This window comes from Prunus mume, linkage group LG5 (genome assembly GCF_029339155.1).
Source record: "Prunus mume cultivar Tortuosa linkage group LG5, ASM2933915v1, whole genome shotgun sequence".
Classification (NCBI taxonomy): Eukaryota; Viridiplantae; Streptophyta; class Magnoliopsida; order Rosales; family Rosaceae; genus Prunus; species Prunus mume.
Window position 1 is genome coordinate 15,877,841 of NC_142702.1, and position 18,084 is coordinate 15,895,924.

At 34.9% G+C, this 18,084-nt stretch overlaps 1 long non-coding RNA gene and 1 pseudogene across 2 annotated transcripts; both read right to left on the reverse strand.

Annotated features, from left to right (window-relative positions):
• Positions 1-6,220: 6,220 nt before the first annotated feature.
• On the reverse strand, positions 6,221-14,358 carry LOC148917114 (putative disease resistance protein RGA3; annotated as a pseudogene). Its single transcript, XR_016126895.1, has 8 exons — positions 13,970-14,358; positions 13,742-13,872; positions 11,636-12,958; positions 7,784-10,275; positions 7,542-7,632; positions 7,367-7,453; positions 6,760-7,245; positions 6,221-6,668 (listed from the first exon to the last, which is right to left on the reverse strand). The product of XR_016126895.1 is annotated as a putative disease resistance protein RGA3 (transcript).
• Positions 14,359-17,148: 2,790 nt separating this feature from the next.
• LOC148917115 (uncharacterized) lies at positions 17,149-18,068 on the reverse strand. The gene is made up of 2 exons (XR_016126897.1): positions 17,517-18,068; positions 17,149-17,412 (listed from the first exon to the last, which is right to left on the reverse strand). It is a non-coding gene; the product is annotated as an uncharacterized LOC148917115 (long non-coding RNA).
• Between the last annotated feature and the right edge of the window lie 16 nt (positions 18,069-18,084).

Below are 18,084 nucleotides of genomic sequence, written 5' to 3' on the forward strand. Positions count from 1 at the left end.
CCTAAACGACAAATATGTATGTCATTAGGTTCCATGAGGAGCACTTGCCCTTAAACAATTATTAAAAGATGCTAAGTGCTTAATAATCTTTTTGAAGCAGTCAAAGTTGGCCAAACATTATTTTAACTCTATGTTCAATTATTTTGAATTTCGATTGTTTAATAAAATTTGAATCCAAAGTCTTTGATAATGAATACACGTCAACATATGAAATAAAGTAATGTTATGTTACATTACATTGAAACGAAACAAAATTATAAGAATGTGTTTTAGTTATAAACAGAGTGGCATATCTTAACACTGTGTTAGTATTACGATACAAAATTATAAATTATAAACAGAGAATCCGAACTTTTTTCTACTGAATTATTTGTTAACACGAAAATCGAACTTGGAATCTTTATCCTTTACCTCAATTGGGTCTAATTTAATGCTTATTCAATAGTAAAAACACTTCTTGCTACTATAATAATTCTACTATATTTAGAGCCAAGACTCATGCTATAATAATTCATTATGTTCTTGCTCTGCAAATGAAGCCACCCTCGTCAGAATTCCCTCAGCACCAAAAGTAAGAAACTCTGCAGCCATATTTTCTTTTAGCGTTGCTCAAGACAGAGAACAAAAGGATTAGTTTGGGTTGGTTACGTAATAATTGTGTGGAATAATTGTTGACAGCTTGTGGATAAAGTTAAAAATAGGCTTCCTTTTTTTTAAGGAAAAGTTATTTCTTAAAATTATCTTGACAACTATTTAAAGATTATCTCTGGAAAAAGAAAAAAAGAAACAAACAAAAATGGGAGAAGCATAATGGAAAAATTAGCCGGTGGTTGGTCATCAGATGAGCTGTCTACATTATGGAAGACTGGAAGTAGAGCCTTGCGTGATAGGACTCGTCAGACACTATTTTGTTTACATGCAATAATTGAGTTGATGCCTCTCTTCTGAAGATCATATATATATATATATATATATATATATATATTATAATGGTTCTTGAGTTCATACGCAAGTTTTGTTTTGGTTTTCTAACTTGTTTTTCAGTTTATGTCGTGTTTCAACTCTTGCACACATTACAAATTCTTTATTTCGTTAAATTTTTTTATCTATTTGAAGGGTAAAATAATCAATTCCAATCGACATTAAAGAAGAAAAAACTGACAGAACTTGACAAAATGACAAAATTGGAATGCGGGCGAGTTGGAGGACGGCATTAACTAAAAAACAAGTGAGAGGACGGCAGAAACTAAAAAATGAATTAGAAGATCCAAAAAACAAGGGTTATAAGTTTAGGCACCATTACAGCTAAACATATAATAAGAAAAGAAAAAGGGAAGATGAATGGAGTGAAAACGAAATCATTGAAAGTAAAAATGAATCATAACTAATAAAAGTAGGAATCCCATAGAAAGAGTTCACATTCAATTATCATATTATTATCATTGAGATCTCAATGAATAGTTGACGCACAAATGAATGGTTACTGTTGTACATATATATATATATATATATATACACAGGTTTATTTTTTATTTTCCTGTATGCAAGATCCAAAGCTTCTCCCAAAAATATTCATAAAAAAGAAAGACCTTTTAAATTTTAACGATCATCATCTTCTTTTCAATAATTTGGCGTTGAAAGTTGAGTGACTTCCAGTTGGAATGCGTCTGATGTATATCGAGTCATATTTTCTTCCTATTTTTCCTTGAATCTAGACCTCACTTTTCAGACAAGAATGAACCTAATTGAGTTTCATCAGATTGTGAATCTCCTATTAAAAAATATATGTGAATTAAAACATTAATTCTAAAATTAATTCCTAATTAACATCATATATTTATAAGGGGCTGTAGGAAACTTTTTCTTCCAACAGCTGTAAATAGACTGGGCTGCCGTAAAGGGCAAACTGATGAAATTGTCCCTTTTATTTGAATTCAAAAATCAAGCCCCAAAAATGCTTCGAAACGATAGCAGAGCCTTAGAAAGTATTTTGGTTACCTTCACCAACCAAAACCATGCCAACCCTGTAACCCAAATCTCTTTATCCTTCTCTCTTCTTCTTCATCTCTCTTCTCTCTCTGTAAACAGCCAAAAGTTTGAAAAAAAAAAACAAATCAAAACCATGCCAAGGAAATCAACAACGAAAACAAATCTACAACCCATATATGCATCAAAGCTTTGGACACAAACCCTCATCAAAGTTTTTTTTATTCCCCATATCTGCAATCCTGTCACTGATGAGGAATCAAATCTGTAATAATTGGTCTTCCCCCATTGATTCCCCTTTCAAACATTCTCTTTCTTCTCTTATGGATGTTCCACATCCCTCCCCCACCCCCTACACACCCAATGACAGCCCCACATAAAAGCCCACCAGACCACCACCTTTCTCTCTCTCTTTCTCTCTCTCTCTAAACTCATAAATACCTAATTCGAAAACAAAATTTTACTAATTCATAAAACTGGCATATTCTTGCATACATCAGAATTGGGGTTTTCCACTTCATCCACTTTCTCAACCTTCACAGCTAGTGAATTTGCACCGACATCCACAGCATCCAAACCTTTCTCAAGCAAATCGGATTTAAAAGCAGGAGATGCATCGGACTCATCAACGGGTTTCACAGTAAAATCAGCACCGTTCGATTATTTCTCATCCTTGTCGACCTTAGAAGGCCCAACTTCACAATCCGCAACAACATTCTCCGATGCTTCGAATTTAATCTTGGGGTGTATCAAAGTCCTGCCATAACACAGCCACATCCCATATTCAGACCATGGGAGGTTATGGCGAGGTGGTGAATTTGGGGCTGTGGTGAGTCTGAACGTGGAATAGAAAGTGAGGATAAGGGATGCCAGTATAGCCCGGCGGCTATACTTTTTAAATATATTATATTATATTTTCCTTATTTTTCTTAATACAATACCTTGTAAAATGTCAAATGTACCCTTATATTTGACGGGCATTTGAATGGAATTGTGAAGAAGCTAACAATAAGGGTGAAATTGTCGAATAAATTTAATACAATGACTAAATTTGCTAAAAATTAATTCATAATGGAGATTTCAACAAGCGTGATAGTTCAGGAGGATATTCAACAGTTTACCCTTTCTTTAATGGTGTCCATCAACTTTAATTATGTTTCACCTTTTGTAATTAAAGAAAGATAGCAACATTTTCTCTAACATTCTCTTCTAAACTTTCTCCATTCTTCTCAACACAAATTCTTTTTGTAAAAGCTCCCTCAAAGTAATTATAAAGTTCGGCATGCACGTCCAGCTTTTGAAGTGTAGCAGCAAAGCCAGACATGCTTTGTGTTGATTATTTTGACCGAAGTTGCAAAAGCGCTAGCAACAAAAAAGCTACATATGTAACCCGGAAGAGAGCTCTATTTGCCAAACTTTATGTGGGTTTTCATATTTTTAGCCAATTAATTAGTGGCTTAAATTATTTCTCTGGTAGGTAGACACCATAACTAAATACAGAAGCTCGGACAGAGTACGCACTAGAAGACATTAATCCACGTAATTATTAATCTGAGGGATATCGACATTATTTTCTTTATTTTACGTGGCTTTTGGAATTTTCTGAGATGGTAGGTACATGTGCATGTGGAATATCATCATTTCACGTATGATGCATGCATATTTTTATGTTGGTGTCTTTCTTTGTTTTATGCTATGATAGAAATATGGGTTTTTATTGTTATAAAAGATTGGAGTTTATTAAGAAAACTATTGTGTGGTTCAAAATTCAAAGTTAACCATACAATGCAATTCTTCTTTTTATTTTATTTTTTATTTTATCAAGAATAATACTACTCTTATCACATTTTTATACCACATTATCATACCACATGATCTGACAAATGAGGTAGACAACCATATTAATTAAAATTATTTAATTTTTTTTCTTTTATGATTTTTAACACTTTTAAAAAAAAACTATTAATTAAACTATTTTTTAAATTAAAATGCACTTCATTGATTTAATTAATGTGGCATATGATATGGACATTCCACATCATGTGGTATAGAAATGTGAGATAAAAATGCGATATGTGTAGCATTACTCTTTTATCAATTAGTAGTTTTTTCTATATAAAAATACAAGAATTAGTAGTTCTTCACTATACTTAAAAGTGGTTAGTAAATGGTGAAAACATCGTGCAGTATCTGATAATCAATTCGATCCCCTCTTTAGCTATACAGAGGATGGTTTGTTGTGGGCAGGGAGTTCGTGACGGAGAGATAAATATATGAATTTGTGCAGACGTTTGTGATGATAAAGAATTGATTGTTAAATAAGGTGGCTTTTGGGCAACTTCAAAGGTGAATATGTACTGTTCATAGAGTTAAGTCCACGATATTGGAGTTTTTGTTTGAAATTAGAGAAAAGAACCGTACCACATTAACAAAGAACAAGAAAAACAAAGGAACACTACTTTAGGTCCAATGTAAGCATGCCATTTAGGTTAGGAAAATAAGAGTTGCTAATTATTTATTTAGTTACAACAATATTCTATTCTAAGAAAAGGAGGGGAGTTTCGAACCTAAGCTTGCTGGGTGAGGGGAGCGCAAACCACGTCCTTTTGAGTTGGTAATGGTTTATGAATCAACCAAGTTCGTGCAATTTCACAAAACTCTCAGATGGATATATCTTAAAATATATCATTTTCTTTTTGAAAAAAAAAAGGGGGAAATTACATTGTTTGGTGAGTGCTTAGAAAAAAAAACTTAATTTAAGGGTGTAACAAAAATGAAAAATACCAAGTACTAGAACTTGAAGGAAGTCGAAGTCGAAGTTCTTCACCTCAACATCAATTCGCAAGGTGAAAGAAGACTAAGGTGTTGCACGGTCAGTGCAATAAAAATTACAAGTCTTCAATCAAGAAGTACCTCCCTACTTGAGAACTTGGGGGACTTCTGTTTATACCATATTTGACCAAGCAACTAGAAGCAACTCTAGGCAAAGCAAAGAGTCCCATATTAGAATATTACAAGAAGTGAAGACTCCCTCTCACCTATAAAAGGAGACCACTTTCCACTTAGGAAGAGATCGTTGGGCTGGGCTTTATCTTTAGTTATGGGTTTCTCCCTTCTTACCTTTATATTTAGGTCCAACCCCATGTACAAATGTAAACACATATTATTATAATAATGAGAATATACTTCTCCGTGACGTATTATTCATTAAGGGTGAACCACGATATCTTCTTGTCTTCTCAGATATTTATCGCTTGCCCAAATCCTCACACACTTGGTGAAGGTCCTCACCTTCTCCCATCATCCATCACACTTTATCACTAAGTTGGGCTCAAAAGTGCCAAACCATTTTTTAGCGTCAACATATATATATATATTGTTATATAACTAAGGAAAAATTATAGAGAGAATTGGAAAGTAGAGAAAGACAATAGAAATTGTTCAATCAACTTGTATATCTCATCTTGATAAGACCTCTTATTTATAGGCTTACAATAGTAAGAAGACATTAACAACTCATAAGTTACAAACCCATAACTATGATATTTAGTGTATAGGTTACATAGAATTAGAAAGGGTGAATGCTAAGAGATATGGTGGTCATCCACCAACTCATGAATTTACAACATATATATATATTAGTTACAATGATATTCTATTTTAAGAAAAGGGGGGGAGTTTCGAACCTAGGCCTGCTGGGTGAGGGGAGGGCAAACCACTAGGCCAATCCACGTCCTTTTGAGTTGGTAGTGATTTATGTAATGTTGTTATTATATCTTTGTTCCCAATGAAGATTTAAGCAAAGTTTATGAATCAACCAAGTTCATGCAATTTCACAAAACTCTCAGATAGATATATCTTAAAATATATCATTTTCTTTTGGAAAAAAATGGGGAAATTACATTTGTTTGGTGAGTGCTTAGATTAAAAAAACCTTAGTTTAAGGGTGTAACAAAAATGAAAAGTACCAAGTACTAGAATTTGAAGGAAGTCGAAGTCGAAATTCTTCACCTCAACATCAATTTGCAATGAGGAAGTAACCCAAATTCCTAATAGACCCATGCAAAGTCCCTTAACAAATTGTGAGTAATCTAAAATGTCACAAACTGACTAGCTTAAAACAGGTAATTAGATAATTAAATGAGTGGAAAACAGAAGCAAATACAATGATCTGTGATTGATAGTAACATTTCCAAGCTTCAACATTTATAAAATAAATAGAAAGGGCTTCTGATTTTGTTGCATAGCAGTACACTTGAGTTGAACATTCTATAACACGAAATTCATAACAGTATGATCATATTTTACATAAATATGAAATAAATATTTTATTTTATTTTATTTTTAAAAAAAAAGGAAAGAGAAAGGGGAGTGTTGGGCTAAAGTGGAGCAATAGGCTAAGTTGGACTTGGTTTCTGGTTCTTGGGTTGTTGGGCTTGGTGCGTCAAATGTTAGTGAGCTCACGATTGCACCCAAAATCCATCTTTGGACACCCACGCTAAAATTCGAATAAATTTATAGTTTTCTCTGGACACCAATAGAAGGATATTACCAAAATATTCCAACTACAAACACTTCTGATCGGGACACATAATTTGAGCAGCCTGTGACTTATGTCTTGATTTTGTGATCATTTGAGTTGGTGGCTTGTGTTGGATTTACCCGCCGTCAGTCACTAGAATCTACAGGTTAGCAACAGTCCAACATCAGAATTTGACAAATTAAAATACAAAAAATAACGGATGTTTTCAAAACTAATATAAAATCTCACACCTCTTAGGTTTTATAGATTCTTAAGTTAAGAATTGGTGTTGATCATAGTTAGCCGTTCGTCTGTCTCTTTGATTGGGCATGCATTTCACATACGTAGAAGTTGTTCTATAATTGCAGGCCTAAAGAGGAAACAAATTTGTGTACTCTTTTTTCTTAAGATTTAGAAATTGGAGTGCTTTTGAATACCTTCACAACACAAGAGCAACCAACAACCTTACTCACTTTTTCCATAAAGAATCAATCCTACAAAGCTGTTAGAAAGGGAGCGGATATAGAATTAACTAATAATTTGAAAGGAAAAAAATAACAAAAAAAATAGTTCTCCTGAATTACTGTACCCTAATATAATATCTGTGCATTATCTCCAAAACAAAAAACCATCTGGTGGAAAGTACCTGGACTCTGTTTGCTCCCATTATAAAAAATGCTTCTTCAGGTAACAAATAAAAAACCCACCTCCAAATTCTGCCAAAATAACAATAGACCCTGCAGAAGGAACATCATAGACAAAGAGTAAACTCATGAGAAAAAAGAACAGCAGAGGCTAGGGACATACATAAATATAAATGCATTAAAAAAAGAGGCTAGGGAGTTGCTGGACATACACCTGTAGGCTGTAGGGAAGGGACACCTTTTCTTCAATGGTGATGATGTGTAGCATATATGCAGCTTCAATCAACACTCCACACACCACCTGTTCAATGCCAGAGGCAAAAGAAAATGTGATATATATGGGAGAAAAGAGTTTTATTCTTTTTTAGAGAAAGAAAAAAGAATGATACCTTTAGAAGCAGACTCACTCACTTGAGTTTAATCGTTTTCTCAACAACAATTCACACCACTTTCAACTATTTCGCATCCGTACGTGGTCAACTAGAGATTTAAACATAAATATTAGAAATCATTATGTCGTAACGGGGAAAGAATTAAGATAATGAACATTAACTGTACAGTAGGTGAAGAAAATAGAATGCTTAGTTGATTTAAGAGCCAAAAACAATAAAAAGGAAAAAGAAAAACATACCATGTATTAGTGGAATATGAGAAATCTTGGGCCACTCTGAGCCGCTCCCCTTGTTGCATCTCTCTTTTAGAAGGGGACAATCCTAAATGATTATGCGTTTTAATTTGGTGAGACATTGCATAGCTTCTAGTGTAGGTAGATACATCATATTCTTGCAACGACATATCATCAGGCACTGAAGAGATGTAAGGTTTCTCAACCACTCTGGAAGAGCCTCCATTTCGTCAAAGCATTGCACACAGAGATATGTTAGAGAAGTCAAGTGTTGAATTTGTTCGGGCAGATACTTGAGCTTAGGCCAACCCCATAACGATAATGTTTCAAGTTGTGATATAACCTGAAAAGCAGGGAATGAATCTAGCTCCTTCCAAAAGCCACCGAATTCCAATATCTTCAAGTCCATGAGGCATGATGTTATTGCTAATCCACTGGGTAGACTTTTCAATCCATCGCAAGAAAATATCCCCAATTCATGGAGGTTTGTGAGGTTGTCTAAACTTGGAATAGATTCTACATTTGGCAACTTGCTTATTATCAACACCTCAAGAGAAGAGCCGGATTCCAGCCTTACTGGCAGACTTGTCAATCCAGGGGAATCTTCGATTCTCAATTCACGAAGGCATGTGAAGTCGAGTAAACTTGGAACATACTCTGGACTCCTGTTGCAACCAAATATAGACAACTTTCGGAGGGATGAGAGGCTATGAATCAAAGCGGATGTTAGCATATCACAATTCGATATTGTCAACTCTTGAAGAGAGGTACAATAATCTAACCCAGTTGGTAGACTTGACAACTCAGGACAACGTGTAATCTTTAATTTGCAGAGGGATGAGAGGCCGTGTGTAACTGGAATCAACTGTAGACTATTGCAATCTTGTACAGTAAGGTTCTTAAGAGATGTTGTGAGTAGCCCATCAGGCAAATAAGCAAGAATAGGACACTTGGAAATACGCACTGACTCGAGAAATGCGCAAGAGCCAACTACATCAGGAGCAATACGAGTTAGCTCCTGACAATCTTCTATCTCCAAGTATGCAAGATTCTTGTTGTTTTTTAGCATTCCTTCTGGCAGAGAAACAAGTCCGCTTATCTTACTTATTGTGAGGGAAGTAAGAGTGGTCAGCTTATTGCTTATGTTTGCTATTGGCATGCCGCTACCCATGGAATGTATCTCCAACTCCTTGAGATATGGGAAATTGCTGGGAGCACTTCTCAATTTATCACAATTCCACAAATGCAGCTTCTCGAGGCAAGGAAACACCACTATCCCACTTTCCGACCATTCAGTTACGTTCCTGGCGTTAGAAATAGATAACCTTTTCAATGCAGGAAACGAACTACTCATGATCCATGATGGACATTTATCGCCCATGAAGTTGGAAAAACTTAAATCTTCCAGTTTACTAGGGTGTGGTTGAAGGCCTTCTAGTACCTCTTCATCATTGATGATGCTTGACCTGTCGTGCTCCCATGCAAAGTTTAACTTGCGTATGTTTGCCTTCTCCACTAATTTTGCTTTCTTGGCTTCTTCTCCATCTCTCACATGCTCTAGGTTATAGATAGATAATCCACCTTTTAACAGGTTTAAGCCAGCCAACTCCTCTATTCCACGACCTGTCTCCTTACCCACCACAAAAAAATTTAATGTTCGGAGATTAGTCAATCGCCCTATCCCAGCTGGAAATTTCATACCATCCCAAAAAAAATAAACATGTCTCAAGTTTATCAAATTTTGCAGTTCCTTTGGATACTCTTTCAGCTCAGTCCCGTACATTCTTAGTGTTTGTAGATTATAAAGCTTTCCAATGGATTTGGGTAGTGCCTTGATCTTTGTATAGGAAACATCCAAATACCTCAAGTGTTTCAACTTTCCAATTGAAATGGGCAACTCCTCAATATCAGCTTTATATAAATTTAAGACACGCAAACTTCTAAAGTTCAAGTAAGATATCACCAAGACCTTCAACATCCAAGAAAAGTGAGCGCAATTTATGAGCACTTCTTTCTGGAACTCCTTGCAGCACTGAGGTAGGAATATGTGTCATATGTCGAGTCTCATTTGAGTTATTGCTCTTCCGTTTTGACACATGTTCTGCAAGATCATGCACAAGGTCATGCATCTTGCACATTATAATACTACCATCATCATCCTTTATAACATCTTGGAAGAAGTTGTTGTTTAATAGAATATTAAAATATTCATTTCCTATATCCTCCATCTCTAGATTACGTCTGTTGGGAGGAGAAGGGTAAAGCAATCCTTGAGCCATCCAAAGTTTGATCAAGTCATCCTTTTCAATTTGGAAATCTTTGACAAACATTGAGCAATATGCGAAACATTTTTTCAAAGATGATGGTTTCAATTCATCAAAACTCAACTTCAAAATCGACAAGATTCTTTCTTCTCCTTCCGGTAAATCCCATATTCTACTTTCTAGGATTGACCGCCATCCATTAGTATCTTTGGAACGCATCATATTTCCCAAAACCTAGTGTACATGAGAGTTTGAATTTGTATTAAATGATAATAAGGTAAATTAACAATAATAGCAATATAAAACGGAAGAAGTTATTGGCACTCCAAAAAAATCATCATGCACCCCTCACTTAAAATATGATCATAACCACAAGGTGTTGTTTGGATGGCAAACTACCATCTCTAGTTGGCAAGCTACCTAGTGCCTCAACGACACGAGTTCGAAATCCGTTAGAAGTAGTTTGTGGCCGAGGCAAGCCGAATCCGAGCAGAATTAATCCCACCTATTGGGTGTGGGGACGCTTCGTGGTATTTACCAACAAAAAAAATATTATCATCATATGTAATCATTAATCCTCTTATTAGGTCTGTTAAGTGCGCAATTAATATTAAGCTGTCAGAAAACTTCAATATATTTGTTCCATATGCAAAAGAAAAAATATACATACATAAATCATGAAATTTCACTTAGAACCCCGAAGTTTAGCATAATTATACCCAGAGCCAAATGTTTCATTTATTACAATCGTACATCCTAAATCAAACGAAAGTTGACTCAACTTAACAGTTGAGAATAAGACTCAGGGACTCAGGACTGTCTCCTTACTTGGGTTTGAATAAAATCCCAAATTTAAAAAATAAAAAATAAGAACTTTAAATTTTAAATTTTAAAAAGAATTTAAACTTACATATCTTTAGTTCTCCCCCAAAATCTAATTGGATAAATAAAAAAATAAAAAAACCCATCAAAATCAGCCACAACCCCAACTAACCACGTTTAGGCACAACCCCATCCAAGCCCATCCTCAATCCATCCCCAACCAACCTCCCTGACATAAAATCCCATCCCACCACCCCGACACACCACCAAGTTCTTCTTTGCTCTTGCATGATTTGCTTCCCCACCAAGCATGCATGCAGTGTGTGGTTGTTTGGGCGGAGAGAGGGTGGGGCTGCACAATTTGTTTTGGTTCTGCTTGTGCGAGGGGGAGCCAAAAAAAACTTGAGGGGTAGAATTGACATTACTCATTACTCATTATTATAACATTTCTCGAAGCTTTTTTTTTTTTCCTGATTTAAATGTTGTATTATATTTCAACAGACATTTCTCGTAGTTTTAAAGCAAGCTTGTCAGTTTTAAATCAAAACTACCAATATATCTACTAATATAAACATATTTTAATCCTTGCTAGTAAGTGGCATTATATTAACATATTGCTGTAAAATAGAAAGAACCCCTACCACCAATATCTTTTCATCTTAAGAAAATTAGTAAGGGAAGAACACTATCAATTTCTTGTGGGTTAGAGGTTTATAAATGAAGAACAAATAAGAACAAGAAGAACGCATGCAAAAAGTACTTCAACACATACCTTTGCCACCAATGGTACACCTGCACACTTTTTGGCAACCTCCCTTCCAATTCTCTCTTGATCTTCACTCAAAACAGCACTCGCATCTGGAAACGCTTTATACTTCAATATGCGCCAGCATTCATCCTCCGATAGTTTTCTCAGAAAACATGTAGGAAGTGTTTGTACAATTGATGAAACAGTCACATTGCGGGTAGTGACAAGGATTTTGCTTGCTTTAGTGCTTGTAGCATTCAACAAGCAATTCATCAAATCGTCCCATTTGTTAGGATCGTCGTTCCAAACATCGTCAAGCACGAGAAGATATGTCTTCCCTTTCAAATCTTCTTGCAGGTTTTCACATATTGCTGCTTTACGCTTTATTCCAGCTTTTTCTGGTTTAAGATATTCCAAGATCCCGCTTAAGATCGTCTTGGACTTCAAAAGGAGTAGATACACATACCCATATTTTTTGGTCGAAGTGTCTATCTATCTCAGGATTATTATATATGGATTTAGCCAAAAATGTCTTCCCCAGGCCTCCCATCCCCTCAATGGCCATAACAGAAAGACGATTCTCTTGGTTCTTACCAGAGTTGATCAAGGTTGTAACTATCTCCGACTCAACCTCCTCCCTTCCAACAATGTACTTTTCATCTTGATCAAAGCTTGAGACCGTTTCCCTGTCAAGACCTCCAATATCATGAGAGGTTGCATTGACGAACGTCGATCTAGCAACCAGCCCAATACTAGCTGCCTCATTGTTCAGTTTTTCCAAAGATGCATTGATGTTTTGAATTTTATGTGCCATTTTGAGACGAAATTTGATGGGATTATGGCGCGAAAAGAAGTTGAGCACCTTTTTCTTGATCTGGTTTTGGATCTCCACTTTCCGCCGGAGAAGTTCATATTCATATTCATCCAACACATCATCAGCTTCATGAGCTATGTCTTCAAGATCCTTCACCCACATCTCCACCCTCTCACCCCGAACTTGTGGACTTTGAACATCTCGCAGCATAGCTTGAAGCTTCGATAACGAGCCTCGCAGACTTGTTAGCTCTCCTTTGAATCCCCAGAGAAGACTGAGTTCTTGCTCTGCAAGTGAAGCCACCCTCGTCAGAATTCCCTCAGCACCAAAAGTAAGAAACTCTGCTGCCATATTTTCCTTCAGTGTTGCTCGAGACAGAGAACAGAACGCTTAGTTTGGGTTAGAAAACTAGAGCAAAATTGAGGACGCAATGAATGTTGAGAAGGTTGTGAGGGATTTGTAGACAAGAAGGCTGGCCTTCAAAGCTATAATAATTTAGGAGAGCACAAGTGTTGTCGGTTGGACTATCTGGACTGTCAGGAATACGTTTGAAAAAATAATAATAATGAGAATCGGCACCAAGTTATTCTTTACCCCACTCCAGTCCAAAACCAAAAAGTCACGTGAAATTAGAAAGAGTTCATACGACGAGATTAGGTTGCAAATTAAATAATTTAGAATTTTCGTGTGGGGACCTCGGATTTGATGAGACATTAGGCTACTGTTAATTACTTTTCTTCTGTCCTTAGAGGCGTTTTGATTGGTCGATGATATTAATATTGTCGTTGTCGAGATAATCAATGAAAGTTGTTAATCTTTTAATCCCTAAACGACAAATTTGTATGTCATTAGGTTCCATGAGGAGCACTTGCCCTTAAACAATTATTAAAAGATGCTAAGTGCTTAATAATCTTTTTGAAGCAGTCAAAGTTGGCCAAACATTATTTTAACTCTATGTTCAATTATTTTGAATTTCGATTATTTAATAAAATTTTAATCCAAAGTCTTTGATAATGAATACACGTCAACATATGAAATAAAGTAATGTTATGTTACATTACATTGAAACGAAACAAAATTATAAGAATGTGTTTTAGTTATAAACACAGTGGCATATCTTAACATTATGTTAGTAATACGATACAAAAATTATAAGTTATAAACAGAGAATCTGAATTTTTTTTAACTGAATTATTTGTTAACAAGAAAATCGAACTTGGAATCTTTATCCTTTACCTCAATTGGGTCTAATTTAATGCTTATTCAATAGTAAAAACACTTCTTGCTACTATAATAATTATACTATATTAGAGTACCAGGGGGCAAGGATATGTTGGCCCTCAACAACACCTCGGGCCCATCGGCTACTTGAATTCACTGCAAGCACGACATGCCTTGCTGAAAATTCTTCGAAGGCCTTGCTGCATTTGTTCCCGAGAAAACGCACCTACATGCATTATGATACTGTTATTATGTTTGGCGTGTGAATTAATTAAAAGGCAAAAGCATGCTACCACTTTTTGACTAGAAGAAAAGCAACATGCCATTATTTGCTCAGCTAAGGTATCTCTGTGGATCATGCCATGTTGAAATTACACTGCCAAAAACACATCATCATATGCTTTAGTTATTACTTTAACCAAGTCTTAGTCATGTATATATTTTTTAGACAAAAAAGCTGTCGAGAAGGCTCCCATTTCAAACAGAACACGCGAAACACGATCACCATCTGGTTAGAACACACTCCAATCCACGCGTCGCTTCCGTCTAAATTTTTTTTAATAATTCATTTTGTTCTTGCTCTGCAAGTGAAGCCACCCTCGTTAGAATTCCCTCAGCACTAAAAGTAAGAAACTCTGCAGCTATATTTTGTGTCAGTGTTGCTCAGGACAGAGAACAGAATGCTCAGTTTGGTTAGAAAACTGGGAGCAAAATTGAGGACGCAATGTATGTTTGAGAAGCTTGTGAGGGATTTGTAGACCAGAAGGTGCGTCATGGCTGGCGTCAAAAGCTATAATAATTTAGGAGAGCACCAAGTGCTGTCGGTTGGATCTGGTCCCACAATGATTGTGGGAATTATTGTATGTAATAATTGTGTGTGGATTACTTTTGAAAAAAGAAAAAATAATTGTGCATGGAATAGTTGTGGATAGATATCCCTTTTTCTACCATTGCTTGCTACCACAAATATAATAGAACTTTTCCATCAGCATGCCAATTGTGCTTCAATTCAGCAGAAGAACTTAGTAGTTGAGCCCTTGCAGTTCCTACTACTAATCCCACAAAATGAATTGAATAGAATCTAGCATACAAACCAAAACAAATTACAAAACGTAACCACCATGGCCAAGGACGGGAAGAGATGAAATCCAGAGTTTCTGTTTTGTGAAACTGAATTGGCTTAAAATTTGTGCATTTTACAATATTATTCATCTCAATTTAAGTATGTTAAATATTAAAATTTGTCACGTCGACGTTAGCCCTGGCGTCCAAATTTTTTTTAACTTCACGCTAATGTTAAAAAATTTGAACGCCACTAAAGTCTGCCAGACTCTCTTCCACGTGGCACTCTGGGCTCTCCGATCATATTTTTTCCTCCAATCCAACGACAGCCAATTTTTGTGCAATAAAAAAATTGAAATTTTTTTTAAAAAAATACCAAAAAATTATTGAATTTGTTTTTTCTATAAATACCAACCAATACTCAATTTGAAATTTGAAACCGAAAATTTTATCCAATATGAATAGTATTGACACGTAGGAACCTAAAAATTTATTCCAAAATATTATCCAAATTAATTGTTTAGGTAAAAAAAAAAAGTTGTGAAAAAAACAAAAAAAATAAATAGTATTTGTCATGACAAAGGACAACTATTAGAAACACACATTATTTTTTCCAAGGACAATCACTATTCACATGAATAATAGCTACCCTAAACCCCCTTACCATGGCAAGAGGCAAACTATTAGAAGTGCTCTTACTTGTGATTGATAGTAACATTTCCAAGCTTCAACATTTATAAAATGAAGAGAAATGCTAGCAACCTTCTCTCTAACCTTTTTCTTTGGACCTTCTCTCTTTTTTGTTTGACATGTGTCATTCTCCTTACACTTAAAACAATATCATTAATATATTATACAAATTAACTTTTGCTTTCCAAGTTTACCCTTATTAAATGTATTCAATTTATCCAAAAAAATTTCACAGCTTTATTACCATCTTATTAATTTTTTTCTAACGTCAATTTTTTTAAAAAAGAAAATATGTGCTTTTAAGAGGAAATGTCCGGTTTTTTTTAATTAAAAAAAAACACAAAGGGTTTAGATAGGAACCAAAAAAAAAAAGTCCTTGTGTTTGAAAAAAAAGGGGACATTTTCTCTTTGAAAAAGCAGATATTTTCTTTAAAAAAATAATTGATGTTTAAAAAAAAAAAATAAGATAGTAAGAAAGTTGTAAACCTTTTTTTGGATAAATTGAATACATTTAATAAAGGTAAACTTGGAAAGCAAAAGTTAACTTGTATAATATATTAATGACATTGTTTTAAGTGTAAATAGAATGACACATGTCAAGCAAAAAAAGGAGAAGGTCTAAAAGAAGGTTAGAGAGAAGGTTGCTAGATTCCCCCGTTAAAAGCTAATGATAATTTAGGAGAGCACCAAGTGATGTCGGTTGGGCTATCTGGTCCCACAATGATTGTGTGGAATTATTTTGAAAAATAAAAATAAAAATTTGCGCATGGAATAATTGTGGATAGATAGAGATTTTCTATTTAAACCCCACACTTCTCTTAGTTCACCCCATGTTCTAAGTTCACCCCAACTTTTAATTTAAATTTTCACAATTTCTAAGAAAACCCCACTATCTTCCCAAACTACCCTTAAATACACCCCAAACTAAAAAATTAAAAACTAAAAGAGATTTTTTTATTTAAATCCCACAATTTTCTTTGTTCTCAGCAAAAAAAAAACACAAACAAATGAAAACCACAAACCACAAATCTGAAATTTAATATTTTCTAGAGAAAGAGAACAACTTTACCTTTCTCCAAGAATTCTAACACTTGGATATTTTTGAGTTGAGAGAGAGAGAGAGAGAGAGTTTGTAAACATGAAGTTGGAAGGAGATTTTTAAAACTTAATATAAAGAGTGGTGGGGTGTGTGGGGGTGTGTGTATAGATGTACTAGGGTTAATTATTAAGTTGATGACCTTTTGTCTTTTTATACAATAATAAAACTTACAATTTAATTATTTAAGTGAACAAACAGGTCGCTTAAATAGAAAATCTCGATAGATATCCCTGTGCTTAGATTCTGGATAAGGTTGTGGACGGGCTTAAAATGAAAGGATGATATAGTTGTTTCGTCCATTTGTGATTGACAAATTTTCACTGTATGTATGTCACCTAAATACGACTATACTGAATTTAAGTTTGATTATTGAATTATTTTAATACCTTATTGAGTATATTTGGTATTTTTATGAGGTTTGGGATTTGGGCTTATTTTAATAAATTAATAATAGTTTTATAATTTATAAAAAGTTAAAGGCCTATTTGTATATGTTGTAAATTGGACTTTGGGTGCGTTTTTATAATTTGGGCCCCTATGTTAGGTATAATAGTGAATCTTCCTAAATATAATCTCATCCCACCTTGCTTCCTGCCAATTCCAAACAATGAATTTCACATCGGTAAAATTTTCTCGTCATGGCCCTCCATGTACAACTAATTAAGTGTATTATCTCAAAATTTTCAACTAACAAAGAATAGGATTACAAATTCCACTGGGGGTGTCCAGTACAGGAACAAAAATAGAAAAGCTTATATGTGATTGCCATTTCAAGTTGCGACTGTTGTTACTCTGCCTTCCTCTCAATCTCTTCCAGTGCTTCCCACAATTTTGGGTCCTCAAAGTCTCTTCAATAAGGAAGGCCACTACTGGCATTCCAGCTGCTACTCCAGCTTTCACCCCTGAAACAGAATCCTTAACAACCAAAAACAGAACACAGATGAGTGCAAGGCATATCAAAAATTTACTGGAGAATGCTGTTGTTAGTACTGCAAAGCACACAGTTCTGAGAGCCGAACCTCAAATGCGGTTGTTAGTTTCGCTCGATCACATTCATCTCCAACAACAATAAATTCAAAGAAATTCGAGAGCTCCACCATTTGGTCTTGGAGCATTTGTCCCTGCAGTTTGTAACAAGCCTTGATTTTCAATTCATTGGCGCAACTTGTGGAGTCCCTTAACAGGTTCTAATTGTTCAGATGAGAGAAAATGAAACAGATGAGTATATAATTGAAAAGCATTTTTTTCCAAAAACTGATAAGAAAAGACGACCCCCGGCCTGTTATTAATACCACATTATGTCCAAATCAATGGGGTGTGTGATTAATCTAAAACGTCACAAATTTTGTCTAGCTTAAAACAAAATAAAAAAGCTTCTGATTTTGTTGCATAGCAGTTTACTTGAGTTGCACATTCTAAAACAAGAAATTCTTAGCAATCTGATGTGTAACATAAATACGAAATACATAAAAATTAAAAAAAAGAGTTGATTTTTCCACTTCTCTTTTGTTCACTTGGATGCTGGTTCTTGGATTACACTTAAAAAAACAAAAGGGAAGTGGACAAAAACAGAGTGCGAAAATCAGC